General features: G+C 34.2%; 1 protein-coding gene across 15 annotated transcripts in view; it reads right to left on the bottom strand.

Moving 5' to 3' along the window:
* Zc3h12b (zinc finger CCCH-type containing 12B) overlaps positions 1 to 16853 on the bottom strand; it is a 296095-nt gene that overhangs the window by 227553 nt on the left and 51689 nt on the right. Inside the window, exon 3 of one of the 15 annotated variants that reach the window (XM_078034623.1) lies at positions 6771 to 6840. The exons of the other annotated variants lie outside the window; for them this stretch is intronic. The gene's annotated coding sequence lies outside the window, so the exon portion shown is untranslated. The remainder of the gene's footprint in view (positions 1 to 6770; positions 6841 to 16853) is intronic. 15 annotated transcript variants of the gene reach the window in all.

The following is a 16853-nucleotide window of genomic DNA, read 5'->3' as shown; positions in this document are numbered from 1 at the left end:
GAATAAAAGACAAAAACATATGATTAACTCATTAGATGCAGAAAGACATTTGACAAAATTCAATATCCACTCACAATTAAAACACTCAAAAATTAGGTATAAAAAGACTGTATATGAGCAAAATAATGGTCATATATGGTAAACCTATAACTAATATCATACTCCATAGTGAAAAATTGAAAGCTTTCCCTTTGAGATAATAACAACAGGATGCCCACTCTACCCACTTCTATGAATGGTGGGTAGAAAGTACCAGTGACTAAGAGGCAAGAGAAAGAAATAGAAGATATGTAAAATGGAAAGGAAGTATTTAAATTGTTCCTGTTTGCAGAAATATAATTGTGTGTATGTGTATGCATGTGTTTATGAATGATGTGAACCCAAATATTTCAGAAAAAATCTATTTGAACTAATAAGCAAATTCAATAAATTTGCAGTATACAAAATCAACATACAAGAAATCAGGAGTGTTTCTATATGAACTCTTTGAAACAGAAATATGAAAAACAATCCTATTTACAACTACAAAAATTAAAATAGTTGCAATTAATTTAACTAGGGTGATGAAAGACTTTTACATGCAATACTATGAAACATTGATGAAAAGAATTGAAAAAGACACAAAAAAACAGAATATGTTGTGTTCATTTATTTGAAGAATTTATATTGTTAAAATGTCCATAGTACCCAAAGCAATCTACAAATGCAATGCCATCCATATCAAACTTCTAATGACATTTTTCATAGAAATAGAAAATATGCTAAAATTCATATGGAAGCACAAAAGGCTCCAAATACCCAAAGCAGTCTGGAACATGTGGAACAAAGAGAAAGCATTAGACCACCTGAGTTCACAATATACTGTAAAGAAAAGAAAATACTGCAAAAGCATAATAACCAAAATAATATGGTATTGGCATAAAAACAGACACATCAACCAATGGAACATAATAGAGTCCAGAAACAAATCCACATATTTATGATAATTGATTTACAATAGAGGTTCCAAGAATACAGAATGGGGAAAGCAATAAATAATGTGGGGAAACCTGGATATCCACATGTTAAAGTATACTCTTATCTTACACCACATACAAATATAAACTTATATGGATTAAAGACTTAAATGGAAGACTGAAAACTCTAAACCTACTAAAAGATAACATGGGAGGAGATCCATGATATTGTTCTAGGCAGTGGTTTGTTGGATATGATAATAAAGACATATGGAGCAAATGGAAAAATAGACAATTGGGATTACATCAAACTAAAAAGCTTAAATACAGTAAAGGAAATAATCAACAGAGTAAAGAGAAAACCTATGGAATGGGAGAAAATATTTACAAAGTCAATCATTTGATGAGAGGTTGGTTTCCAAAACATATAAAGAACTCAACTCAATAGTAATAAAGCAATTCAAATAAAAATGGGTAGGAAGAAGATGGTGTATCAGAGGAAGGGTGTACTCTCTACCAGCTTGTCAATTCAATATTCAATCAATAGGAGTACTGCTGCTCAGCAAAATGAGTGACAGAGGGAATTCAGTTAAATTCAACATTGGACAGTAAAATAACCAAAGAGATACAGAAATTCAGAATTTTTGGACATAACATTTAAAAAAAAATAAGTTAGTGAAGTGCCAGCTTGGTTGGTGGCAGTGGTACCAGCACTGCCAGCCCACTGCAGAGGTGAGGGGGTAACACAGACAGAAAAAAATCATGGTTAATTAAATTGCCTTGGGGGAACTTGTGGAATAGAGTGGGAGGCTGATATTAATTTTAAACCAGGGACAGTGGGGCAAGTTGATGATTGAAAAAGTGATCAGAATCACTCAGCCAATAAACAGAGTCATGGACACGCAACAGTGAGCAGAGGTGGAAGATTGGGAGTTCATAAAAGGCAATACTGGCCAGACCCAGAAGTCACCTGTTGTGGGTTCCAAAGTGTGCTGGGACCAGCATGACTGAAATAGGTGCAGAGAGGATTGTGCCTAGGGTGATCCAGGCTGGGGATATTGAGAGGAAAGAGAACCCTTTGTTGCTCTCAGCCCACCACACAAGCAGCTAGGAAGAAGTCAGAAACCAATAAGACAGGAGTGCCTGCACTCTAGGTCTTACCTTGTTGATAGCTATTCATTGTTGATACTGATGTTAAATGCTGACATCACCATTGCTCTTTCAGTGGCAATGTCATAGTAGGCATGGAATATTTATTTTAAAGCCGTACAATGATTGCTACCATTATTGCTATTTCTTGCTCCCTCCCTTTATCTAAGAGGGGCTGGAAAAAGATGGCAACACTATGCATTCACAGGATAGAGATCTAGCTACTGAGCTACACTCACAATTCAGCCAAGTAACAGCAAACCTCACTCCACACAAGAACCTAAGCCCCACCTAAGCTCCAATAATACTTCAATACATAAAACAAGAGGGATGAAAACTCTAAATCAACAAACAGGCTTCATGGAAGGACAGCTAGAGGTGGACCTCAGGTCACACCCCTGGACATCTACTCATACAACAAAAACAGAAAGAAGTCCCTGGAACAAAATGATACCTACACACCAAAGGATACATGCATAAGAGGAAGAGGAATCCATTTCAACAAATGCACAAGTCTGAAAATACAAGAAGACAAGCAAATAAGTCTTCCCCTCAATTTACAATTCCCCATCAAAAGAACCTAGAGATAGAGAAGTGAATGAAATGTCAGATAAAGACTGTAAAAACTGAATATTAAAGTAATCAAAGGAACAGATTAAGAGAGCAAATAGAGGAGGTGAAAGACCATTTCAAAAAAGAAATATAGGTAACATAAAGAAATCAATCACAACTCCAGAAAATGAAAGACAAGATGAACCAAATTTAAAATATTCACTTGAAAATATCACCAAAAGATTAGACTGTGGAAAAATGAATTTTAAACCTAAAGTCAGAATTTCAGGCCTTGAAGACAGGGTATATGAACTTGAGTACTCAGTATGCAATAAAGAAAAAAAAAATAAAAACCATGACCAAAATATACAAAAATTCTGGGAACAACATCAACAGAAGAAGTATGTGAGTTACTGGATAGAAGAGAACATGAAGATAAAGGCTAAGGCTATTAAGAACATCTTCAGTGAAATACCAGCAGAAAATTATCCTAACCTTAGAAATTAGGTGGACATCCACACACAGTATACATGTAGAATCAAAAATACCTAAGGAAAGAATATCAATAACTGTAAGAGAAAAACATTAGGTCACATTTAGAGGTAAACCAATAAGGCTCATTTCTGACTGATTCCTAACTCAGACCCTAAAATCAAGGAGGGCTTGGAATCAGATATTCCAAGCTCTGAAAGAAAGAGATTGCTAGCCAACATCGCTGTATCCAAGAAAGCAAGCTTTTATAATTATAAAGTACATGCATGAAGGCACAAATTGGGTGTCAACCTACTTTATATACAAACAGAGATATGAAAAACTGTGGTATATATGTTTAATAAGAATTATAATGCATTCTGCTGTCATGTATTTAAAAAAATAAAATCAATTAAATAAAAAAAAAAAAGAAACTGATAAGTCAGGAATACTTCCCTGGGTAAAGGTGAGAGGTCCCCAGGGATATGATCTCTGCTAAGCACAGACCTGCTCAATGATCCCACACAATATTTTCCAAACTGTGACTGAGGATTGAATATCAACTCTTTAGGATGAAAATGATGATTATACTTAGAATCAAGGATAAGTTACAATTGAAATTTATTTTTATAAGTAAGCAATAAAAAATTTGGTAAAAAAAGAATAAATTAAAACTTTCCATGAAAAGGATAAACTAAAAATATTCATGACCACTAAGTTAGCAATACAAAAACAACTAAGATAATACTATACACAGAACTCAAAATCAAACCCCAAAGCTCCTAAATATATGGTTTCTAGAACAGCAACTAAATAAGTGAAAATTAAGACCAATTAAATATAGCAAACAAACCAACATAGCAAGAAATAACAACCATTTATCCATAATAACACTGAATGTAAATGGTCTCAAGTTCCCAATTAAAAAGACATAAATTGAATAATGGATGAGAAAACAAGATCCAACTCTTGTGTTGTTTGCAAGAGATTCATCTCATAGGTAAAAGTTTAAAAGGCTGGAAAAAATATTCCATACAAGTATATCATGAAAACCAGCAGGAGTAGCTATTCTCTTATCTAATACATGGGTTTATGTGGTTTCTAAAAGTTTTCTGACAAGGTAGATTTTAAGCAAAAATTAATGAGAAGAGACAAATAAGTTTTCTACATGCTGGTAAAATGAGCAATGCCCAAATGTCAGAGGGAATTATTACATTAAAAAATACTTCTTGGGGCTGGGATTGTGGCTCAGTGGTAGAGTGCTTGCCTAGCATGCGCGGGACCCTGGGTTCAATCCTCAGCACCACATAAAAATAAATGAATGGAACAAAGGTATTGTGTCCAACTACAATTTAAAAAAATAAATATTTAAAAAAATATTTCTTGACATTTAATCTCACTTAGGATACAATACAATAATACCAGAAGAATTCAATGTGACCCTTTCACCAACAGACAGGTCATTCTGATATAAAAGCAATGAAAATATTTTCAACCTGAATAATACTACAAATCAAATGGACCAAACAGACACCTACAGTATATTCACCCAAATTCAGATGAATTCACTTTCTTCTCAGAAGCTCATAGAATCTTTTCCAAAATAGACAAAATTCTAGATCACAATGTTAAGTCTTAGCAAATTTTAAAAAAAAGATATAATCCTGTGTATTTTATCAGATCATAATGGAATTAAATTAAAAATCAAAAGCAAGAAAAATTATAGAAACCACATGAACACATGGACATTAAACAATACTTACAACTTAAGAATGGGCTGCAGAAGAAATGAGAGAGAAAATCAAGAAATTCTTAGAAAAAAAATAGAGATTAAAAAGGAGATATCCTCACAGGCCCTTCTGAAATCCAGAGGATTGATAGATACTATTTTGAAAATTTATACTCCAATAAATTATAAAATCTAGAAGACACTGACAAATTTTTAGACACATAAGGACTGCCCAAACTGAACCAGGAAGATATAGAAAACCTAAATAGACCAATATCAAGCAATGAGCAGCAATTAAAAGTCTTACTTAGATAAATACATAGAGAAATAAAGCATTTAAATACAAGTATATAAGTTGCATAATATATACATATTTATATATTAGTAGGAAATGATATATTGGTAGATCAAAGGGATAACTAAAAGTACATGTTAATTGCAACATCATTATTCATAAGAGTCAAAATATGGAATTCACCTATGTATCCATCAAGGGATGAATGGAAAAAGAAAATGTGGTAGATATGCATAATGGAAGATCACTCATTTTTTAAAATGCAGGCAATCCTGTGATTTGTAGCAACATAGATAAACCTGAAGGACATTATATTACCTGAAATAAGCAGTGTACAGAAGGACAAATACCACATAATCTAAATTATAGGTGTAATCTAAAAAAGCTGAACTCACAGAAACAGAGACGATATGTGGTTCCCAGGAACTGGAAAGAAGAGAAGAAGGAGGATTTGGGAGACATGTTCAAAGTATATAAAATCTCAGTTAGAAAATATAAGTGTTAAGAGATCCACTTGCAACATGGTGATTATACTTGATAACAATACTTTATATTCTTGAAAATTACTAAGCATAAATATTTGAGTGTTTTCACCAGAAAAAAAATATTCATGAAGTAATGCAAATGTTAATTAGCTCAATGGAGCAATTACACTATGTAAACATACATCAAAACATGATGTTGTACAGGATTAAATATATTAAATTTTTATTTGTTAATCAGAAATAAAACTAAAAAATGAATTTTAAAATGTTAGAAAATAAACAAGGTAGGATGGAGCTGTGACTCAGTGGTAGAGCACTTGTCTGGCATGCATGAGGCCCTGGGTTTGATCCTCAGCACAATTTATAAATAAATAAATAGATAGATAAAAACATAAAAGAAAACAAACAAGATAATTTAAACAATTTTTTTTAAATGAGCAATAAAATTAGGATGCCAAAGACAAAGTACATTCATAATTATTTCTGCCCTGAGGCCCACACAAGTTCTATATCACCTTTGCAATAAACTAAATTAAGTTTTCAAAAAAATTTTCCACTATGATTTACTGAAGTACCAAATATTTAGCTTTTTTCCAAGAAAATGCTCTGGAGACAATCCAATGTCTGTGAAACCTATATTTAAAAATCCTCCGTGAGTCAATAAATACTCATTAGGTAAAAACTATAAATCTTGATTTGGTATTGCTTTAAAGTTTCAGCTACTTAAAATTTATTCATATACATATGAAATAATTGTATATTATATATATATACATATTCACTCTCTATAGCTATTATATATATTCTTAATCTCAAAATATTTAAATTTGAGAAATTTTTTTAACTCAACAATAAATAATGTCTAAAAATGACAGAAGTTTTGAATTCAAAATAGGTTATTATATTTGGAAATAGAAGGATAAATGAAGGTATGACTCATTTTATAATGTTTTCCTGATTTAACCTAAAAATTAAATTATCTATAGTTGTATTTCTGAGTTGCTTAAAGAATTTCTATGAAGAATAACACTAAGCTCATTTAATTCTAAATTACTTATTTCCCATCATTCTCACTCTCAACAAGAAAATTTCATGAGGGGCTGGGGATGTGGCTCAAGCAGTAGCGCGCTCACCTGGCATGCGTGCGGCCGGGGTTCGATCCTCAGCACCACATACCATCAAAGATGTTGTGTCTGCCGAGAACTAAAAAATAAATATTATAAAAAAATTCTCTCTCTCTCTCTCTCTCTCCCCTCTCTCACTCTCTCTTAAAAAAAAAAGAAAATTTCATGAGGATCTATTTTTAAAACCAAGTTTATAAATAGTAAAGATTAAGCATACAGGACGTCCTCTCAAAAAGTAACATTGTACTTTAGGAGTTAGGATCTTCTTTTATATTCACAATTCTAACTCTTTTTCCACAAAGCTTAAAAGCTTATTTGATACAGAAGTCAATGTTGGCATCTCTAACCTAAAAATCTAAATACATTACTTTTTGTCTTTCTTAAATAGGTATAATAAGACTTTAGTCTGAAAATATTTAAATATTAATTTGTTGCATTAGTAAAACTTCTTAAAACATTGTTATATTAGTAGAAAGTATTTTTTTTCAAATTTGGTAAATTTGGAATTTTTATTTAGAAATAACCTAAATGGCTAATAATACAAAGTTACTTTATTTAATTATATTGTCTAAAATTATTTTTATTATTATCTTTTCTTGATGAATTGACAAAATATCACATCTGAGGTTATGAAGCCAAAGCACTTTAGATTCTGTAGAACTTAAAAGAGATAACAAATTTTTAAATCTTGTGATCCTCTTTCTGCTTCCATGAAGACTGAGTAGACATACTTTTCCAACTATTCTCCCTGCTAAGTACAACTAAAAATTCTGAGCATTATACACACATATATAATTTTGTACATTATATATACTACAAACATGAGAAGACTAAGAAAGTTGAAAAGAAGATGGTAGAGCAGCAAGGAACCTCAGGATTTGAGGAACAACACAGCAATGATTTCCTTGGGTTTCCAATTTACTGCATATATCACAGACTTGAAGCTGAGAAGTCAGCTTTCCAGAATTGCCAATAACAGAGACAAAAGCCCCAATAAAATCTCACTCCTCACTAGCCAAAGGACAAGGAGTAACCTAATAAGTTTAAAATCTTTTAAATCATTACAGATTTACTCCAGCAAAAAAAAAAAAAAACTGACTACTCCAACCCATGCAAGAAAAGGCCAAGTGGAGAGCCTAAATTTTCACTCTTGAAAGGCACTAACAAAGAGCAGCAACACCCCCACTCATATAGTATCTAAGAAAGTCAAGTAGGCAGCCAGGACTTCCAACCTCTCAGTCAATAACAAGTGTTCCTCACACATAAGATGTCAGTAGAAACAATGTGGGGAGTCAGAAATCCCAACTCTGTATGTTAGGGGACAAATAAATGTAAGTGGTGGGAACATGAGGTTAAGGGAATAATTCTATAAAATGGGCCCACTGTGCTGACACCCACATACATTCTTTTTTTAAAAACTTTTTGTTGTTGTAGATGGATAGCATGACTTTATTTTATTTATTTTTATGTGGTGCTATAGATCAAACCCAGTGCCTCACATATGTTAGGCAAGTACTCTGTCACTGAGCTACAGCCCCAAGGATGCTTTCTTTTCCAAGAAGCAATTTACCTGCAGGCTTGCCTAGCTTAAGTGGACATGATATGTCACATTCCTCAGCAAATTACCTGTTATCTGCAGGAGAAATGCAGGCCACAAATAATGTCAATAAGAGGAACCTAAGTTACCCTGAAGGGGGAGAATTTTGTGTGCCTTTTAATAGAGCACATCCCAGAACTTAGGGAAACAAGGTTATTATTCTTAACCATAAATCTGTGAGAAATTATGGTTAAGAATCCAATTTGAATTGGTCACCATGGGCCAAGGTGACCTAGAGATGTCATGGGAGTGAGGACTTGAAATTCTGATCTCACTCTGCTGTCAGTCAAAAGTCAAGAGGTGGACCTGGGTGGTTCTCTCCGGAAACTTGTCTTGGATCCCCAATAAAACTGGAGTGCAGGAAGAGCATGTTGTCTCTCTCCTCAGAGGACCTTCTCTCTCCCTTGAGAGGGCCTCTTTTCACATTTCCTACTGCTTCAATAAATTCATTCCTGTTTCTCTGAACAACATGACTGAAATCTTTGTGACCTGAATGCCAATATTGGGGTTTGAAGGGAGGGAGTCTTCACACTGCCTCAGTTTCCTGGAAGGATCTAGCTTTGCAACTAAAGAAGCACTCATGAAGGATTTGTCCCATTGGTTGTCAACAAAGGCTAAGTAAGAAAACTGACTTCTACTTCCAACTAAAAATGAGGAAATTCCTCTTAGCTGTTGGAATAGTTTTTAAGAAAGTCAGTAAGAAAAGGTTTAAAAAGACCTAAAGTCTCATAACATAATGGAAAAAAAATTAATTTCAATTGAAAATCATTCATCATACTAAGACCAGGAAGATCTTAACCAGAATGAAATAATCTAATCAACAGATGACAATGCCCAGAAGATAGAGAAATTATAACAATGTTTCAAATGTTTTAAAGCAGATATAGAAATGCTTAAGTGCACAACTTTGAAGACATTTGAATCCAATGGAAACAGCTTCATCAAATAAACAGAAAACCTCAGCAAAGGAATAGAGTATATAAAGAAGAACCAAATAACAATTTTAGTACTGAAAAGTAACTAAAAATGAAAAGCTCAGTGAATGGGCTCAGTAGTAGGATGGAATGAAGGAAATATCAGTAACTAGAAGGTAGAATGATAGAAATTACTCAATCTGAATAATATCAAAGAACAATGATGACAAAAAACAGAGCTCAGAGACATGTGGGATTAAAATAAATATATATAACTAACACTCATGTCATTGGAACCCCAGAAAGAGGGAAATGGTTGGGGCTGCTAAAGAACTAGAAGAAATAAAACTGGCTCTAAAACATCCCAGTTTGGCCAGAGATATATTGGCACAGATTTAAGAAGTAGAGGTAAACACAAATAAGACAAACCCAAATAAATTCATTAAAAGACACATCATAATTAAAATTGTGAAAATTAATACAAAAGAAACTCTCTGAAAGAAACCAAAGTAAAAGGACACCTTAAATTTATAGGTAAACATAACAGAATGCCTTCTCAACATAAGAAAATAATAATAAGGGAAGGAAATATGAACTTTAAGGAAAGAAAAAAGAATACAGTAAGCTAAAATATGGATAAATAGGCTTCTTTTGAATTTTTAAAATTATATTTGACAGTTTAAGAAAAATTATAACACTCTTGGATAACTTCTATTAAAGAGTAAATATTTAAGAAAACTATAAATGTGAGAGGGTAGAAGAACATGTAAGTTAATAAGGCTTATATTCTTCACTACAATTGATAATATGATGGCAATAGTAGACAATTTCATATATTAATACACATACATATATTAGAACAACTACTAAAATTGGTAAACAGAAATGCACTCAAAAACACTACAGATAGATCAAAATAAAATTCTGAAAATTTTCAAGTATTTCTCTAAAATGCAGGTAAGGATAAACTGAGAAAAGGAAAGAGCATACATTGAAAACCAGTGAAAAAATGGCAGGAATTTAACTTCTAACATATTAATAACTCGTTAAATATAAATAACATGGATATCAACGAAAAGAAAGAGAATTGTAGGATTTAATAACATAACTAAACTATATACTGTCTAAAAATAATCACTTCAAACAAAACAAGAAAGTTGAAAACTAAAAGGAAATATATAACAATAATATAAACAAAGGAAAGCAGGAGTATATATGTTGATATTAGTTGAAGTAAATATCATAACAAAAAGTATAAGAGACAAAGAGGGAAATTATATAATTATAAAAGTGTCAATTAAGACTGGGTTATAGCTCAGTGGTATAGCACTTGCCTAGCATGTATGAGGCACTAAGTTTGATTCTCAGCACCATAAATTAATTAATTAATTAATTAATTAATTAATTAATGTCCATTGATAACTAAAAAATATATTTTAAAAAAGTGCCAATTCATCAAGAAGTCACAACAACACTAAATGTGAATTCACCAAAAACTAGAGTTTAAAATATGTAAACAAAATATTGCTAGAAGTAAAAAAGAGAAATCAGCAAATCTATAATTATTGTTAGAAACTTCAATACTTCTCAACAAGTGATAAAGCAATTAGAAAATAAGAAAGGATTCAGAAGAATGCAAAAACACTATCAAACAACAGAAATTAACTGTCATTTATTTGGAGACCACAGTCCAAACAGAATATATATTCTTTTGAGGTGTTAACAAAATATGTGCCAAGATAGTACATATCCTAGACTATAAACAAATCTCAAAATATTTAACAGAGCAGAAATCATACCAGTAGTGATTTGTTACCACCATGTAATTAATCTAGAAATCAATAGTGGAACATTAATAGGAAAATTTACAAACACTTCAATATTAAACAATAATATTTCTCATAATTTATAGGACAAAAAAGAAATGTCTAAGGAAATGAAAAATATATTACAATGAATAAAAAATAAAAAATATAACATTTAAATTATAATATATATATATATATATATATATATATATATATATATATATATATATACACACACACATACATACACAGTGTTGAGAGGGAATCTATACCATTAATTGAATATATAGAAAAGAAGAAAAGTCTTAGGTCAATAATATAGTCCCCCAACTCAAGAATTGAGAAAAAGATCAAAGTAAACTCAAAGCAAATAGAATGAAGGAAATAGAATAAGCACAAAAGTCAATGAATTCTAAAAGATATTTAAAAATCAATTAAACAAACATCTGATTCTCTAAATACATCAATAACCTTGGTAAATTTCAAGCAAAGCAAACCAAGAAAAAAAATCACAAATTCCTAATATCAAAACAGTGAAAAAGAGGATATTACTATGGACTCTGTAAATGCCAAAAGGGTAATAAACTAATACTATGATGAGCTCATCACACATAGATTTGAACAACTTAGGTGAGATAAGCCAATTAGCAAAAAATACAAACCACCACAACTCATCCAGTATAAAATCATAATTAGAATAGCCATAGAACTATTCAGAAAATTGAATTCATGATTTTAACATTCCATAAAAGGAAATGTCCAATATTAGATGTCTGCATTAGAGAACTTGTCCAATAATTTAAAGAATTAACACTAAATCTTCACAGTCCCTTCCAGAAAATAAAGAACTCTTTCCAATTCATTTTATGAACCTGATATTATAATGATACTATATTCAGAAATAAAAAGTATAAGAATCTACAAATATCCCTAATGAACACTGACACAAATATCTCTTAACAAAATTAGCAAATGGAATTAAGGTGTATATAAAAAGAATTATGTACCATTACCAAGGGGGGTTCATTCCAGGGATGCAAACCTGGCTCATTATTAAAGGAATAATTCACTATAATACCATATTAACAGGCTAATAAAATACATAATGAATTATCCATTAATGCAAAAATTATCTGCCACAATTCAACAGACATACATGATTAAAAAAACTTTCAGAAAAATAGGAATACCGTGGAACTTCCTCAGCTTGATAAAGAACATCCATAATATCCCTCAGTAACATTATAAGAGATGGTGAAAGACTGAACATTTTCTCAGGACAATTGATAACAAGACAAGGATTTCTTTTCTCACTGATCTTTTTCAACACAGTACTAACAGTGCCGGTATGATAAGTAAAAAATAAAAAAAAAGGATAATACAGTACACAAATTAGAAAATAACAAGGCTATTAGCAGATGATATGATTGTGTAGAAAATATCAAGGAATCTACCAAAAATAAAAACCCTCCCAGAAAGAATCAGAGCCTCTGGAACAGGAGTCCCCTGTGTCACTCCTTTGCTAGCAAAACAATAAAACTTGTTTTTCCTTTTTTCTCAAAACTGTGTCCTCGTTATTGGATTGGCATTGGGGACAAAGACCAAGCTTTTGTAACAAATTGGCAATTCAGATGAAACCTGAGAATAGCCCCTGTTCCAGTTTTCATGGGCAGGTCTGGCACTCCAATAAACCCCACTTACATGCTGGGGAAGCAAGGTAGCTGGCAGACTTGTTGAGAACCAACTGCTGGAGAGTTAAAAAAAAAATGGGTGAGTTTGCTTTGGATGGAACCAGAGGAGTAAAATATTCCTGTAAGTAAAGGGAAAGACTGAGGGACTGTCCTAGCAGCTGCTGAAGCTCTTTTTGCTTCAAGGAACTCCTGCCTTCTCTCACTGTATGGTATGGGGTGCTCCATCTTGGTCCACTTTAAGAAAAAGGAAACTGAATGCAATAAAGTCATACCACCCTTGGCCATCTGGTAGTCTCCTGGTGTGCATGCTGAGACCCTTGATTCCACATATCTGTTTCTCTTTGTGGGAACATCTGGTCCCTCTTTGTGGGGACATCTGTGGTGCTGCTGGTATAGGAGTCAAGTTAAGCAGTAATCAAGAACTAGGGATGTTTACTCCTTTCTGGTCTGTACTTGATTCTTACCTATTTGTTGGTCTTGGGTTCAGGAATTCCCTCTGGTGTCTGTGATTTTATTTGTACGTTACTTCCCCTTTTAAGACATGGACAATGTAGTGTTGATCCTATTAGTAGTCTCTTGGGAAAGATTTTGGACTGATGTGTGTTAAAGGTTCCTGTCTGTCAGCCATGGTTTGGGGGATCCTATCTCATTGACTGACTCTGTTTCTTTTTTATATAATCTTGCAGGTGGAGTTTGTATGTCAGAACCAAAGTAAGCAGAAAAAAGTGCCACCTATAAATATAAGCTTATTTAAGAACTATTACTGGCCCTGCAAGACATGGGTAATGCTGATCTGATCTTGGCTGAATGAGCCACCTATATAGGTATAAGCCTGTCTAAGAAAAACTTGATGCTTTACTGTAACTCCTGGCCCTTGAATGACTTTCTGAATTATTATACAATTTTGCAGCTGGAGTTGGTTTGTCAGAGGTAAAGTAAGTGGGAGAAATTATGTTTGTGCAGATATGCCTATTTTGAAGCTTCCCACCTATTGTCCATGTTTTCGGGGATCCTCTTTTATTGTCTGTTTCTTTTTATTTCTGTTTTTTATTGAGCTTACCAGTAGTCTCTTGGGAACAAAGATCTTCGCTGAAGGGGCCACCCACATGTATAAGACTGTCCAAAAGCAAGATGTTTTACTGTAACACAATCTAGCCTTTGAATGTTTTTCTATATTATTATACACTCTTGCAGTTGGAGTTGAAATGGAAGAAATTCTGTACATACAGGCATTATGCAGTTGCATGAAAAGGAGTCTGAACAATCAAAAACTACATTAAGGGTACAAAAAGGCACTGTCTCTGGTGTGTAAGGATAGAAAGACACCAGAAGAAATGGTTTAAAATGGTTTAAATCCTTTCAACCCAGAGCTGGCAGTCGCAGCACTGTTTCTCAGCCTGGCCCCAGGCAGTCACAGATATATTACTATGGATCAGGGACACCAGCCCTGGGCTGAGAAAAAATATTCTAGGAAAACTGCCTAGACCAAAGAGGACAAAAAAAATTGGCCAAAGAAGTCCTGGCCTCTGTACTGCCTTCCAGCCCCTTTTGCCCATGGAGGGTATGGAGGATGCTGGATACAAATGATGTGGCCTTTTCCAGCACTATTATGATATGTAGACAGGAATGGTCTCCTATTTTAAAGTCTGACAGGACACACAATTTGGCTGGGGGATATCCATCACTGGGGCAGAATAATTCTTCCTGTAACAGTATCCCATCAAACTAAACACATGGGGAGACTGGCAGGATCAACAACTGTACCTAGATATGAAAAAACAGAAACTAAAGACAACCCATATTTTGTGGCAGCCACTGCAAAAGCATCTTCAAGGAAGCCTAAAGAAAAGGAGGGAAAGGGTCTTCTCCATTGAATATAAATATGCCTACTATAAGAAAAAGGTCCCCCAAAACCCTCTGGATACAGTGGACAGTGGGGAAGTAACTCAAAATTGATAACATTATGATAATGAAAAGGTAGATGCTCAAACATGTCCTGTGCTCTAAATCCTTGAATGCAACCTGGGAGAAAAAAGACAAAGGCAAAGGTGGGTTTTTTTTTTTGTTGTTGTTGTTGTTGTTGTTTTTGTTTTTTGTTTTTTGTTGGGGGTACTAGGGATTGAACTCAGGGTCACTCAACCACTGAGCCATATCCTCAGTCCTATTTTATTTAGAGACAGGGTCTCACTGAGTTGCTTAGTACCTTGCTTTTTGCTGAGGCTGGCTTTGAACTCATAATCCTCTTGCCTCAGCTGCCCAAGCCACTGGGATGACAGGCATGCGACACAGTGCTCAGCTAAGGCACCATTTGTGTATATGCCAGATTATCCAATGCCTCTCCTGGGATGAAATTTGTTGTCAAAATTAAATGCGCAGATAACATTCATAATGATTATTTCAGAATATGAATTTTTAAAAAAAATGTCTGAAACTAGAAAAGAAATATAAGAAATTTATAATATGAAAATATATCTTAGTATAGAAAATTAGAAGATAAAAGAAATATTTTCTAGATGAGAAAGTTTTTTATTTGATAAAGTAATGTCATTGTGCTAAAGTGCAAGATGAAGAGAGGACAAAGCTAAAGATGTAAACTAGTTATAGAATGTCTAAGTAAGTTGCTTAAGGTTTGTGGAAGGTAAATCTCAAAAAGTTTGGGAATATGATTAAATTGGCTATAATTTGCACACTAAGTTATTCGAATTTTAATTTACTGTTCTGAAGCAAACTGTGAAACATTGATCTGCTCCTATGTATCAAGATAATTTTCTTGTGTATAATGGTTTAATACTTAGGGAAACTAAGTCTGAAAGGAATTAGGGTTCATACTGGTTTTAAAGTCTTTTAAATAATTACTTCAAAACTGGTAAATAATTACTTCATAACTGGTAAAATGAGTGTTATTTGAAGTTATTACAATATAGTTAACACACTAAATACATGACTAGTTATATATATATAATCTGAAAACTATGTTTGTCTGAGTGTTGTCTAAGTGTTATAAAAAATTCTTTAACAGCAAGGTAACCAATAAGTGCTCTCTTTTATACATTGTATTTGACACAGAAGGGCCACACTGCCATTTGAAGACCTGGCTTATATCTGTTTCCTTTGAATAAGACTATTTCTGATCTATTAACACTGTATTCCAAACGTATAAGGTAATTAAGCATATCCTTTGATTTTTGTATTGTTACTGTATACAATGGAATCTAAATTTTACTTCAAAAGTCAGTCTTATTAGTTAATATAAGGACATCTGTATTACTGTGATACTAACCATTACTGACTACTTGTATTTTAGATGTATTCGTGATCTTCTAGATTTTTTTAAAATGTAAAGCTTGGGAGAGCACTTCACCACGTTGCTGTTCTCCAAATTAAAATTATCTATAGAGAGAGAAGAACATGGCTGCCAGCGAAGAGGCAGCACATACAATGCCTCCGTGGTAAGGGGATCAGAGAGACTCATTAATACACCCACATGCGTCCTGCTGAGAAACTTCAAGCAAAATTCCTCTGAAAGGAGACCTTCCTGGAACTAGTAAGTTTAATAGGAGGTGTCAGATTGTCACAGAATACTGAATCTCGGCAACCCAGAGCAGGGGCACAGTCCCGCCGGGGCCGCCAAATGGCCGCTGCCTACACATTGCAGTGAACATAGGAGCGGACACTGACCGCCTGGACCCCCGCGGGCGGGCTCTGTGAACCGCAGCCAACCGCTGCCCACACGCTGCAGCGTTCGTGGGAATGGTCGCTGCCTGCCTGGGCCCCCACGAGCTGGCTCTGTGAATCGCAGCCGGCCGCAGGCCACATGCTGCAGCGTTCTTGGGAACTACTGCTGCCTGCCTAGACCCCCGCGGGCGGGCTCTGTGAACCCAAGCTGACCGCCGCCCACACGCTGCAGTGAGTTTAGGAGCAGGAGCTGCCTGCCTGGGTCCCCGCGAGCTGGCTCTGTGAATCGCAGCCAGCCGCAGGCCACATGCTGCAGCGTTCTTGGGAACGATTGCTGCCTGCCTGGACCCCCGCGGCCAGGCTCTGTGAACCCAAGCTGACTGCCGCCCACACGCTGCAGCGAGTTT

This window comes from Ictidomys tridecemlineatus, chromosome X, assembly GCF_052094955.1.
Source record: "Ictidomys tridecemlineatus isolate mIctTri1 chromosome X, mIctTri1.hap1, whole genome shotgun sequence".
NCBI lineage: Eukaryota > Metazoa > Chordata > Mammalia > Rodentia > Sciuridae > Ictidomys > Ictidomys tridecemlineatus.
The sequence above is the reverse complement of the archived record's forward strand: the minus strand, read 5'-3'. Positions and strand labels throughout refer to the sequence as shown.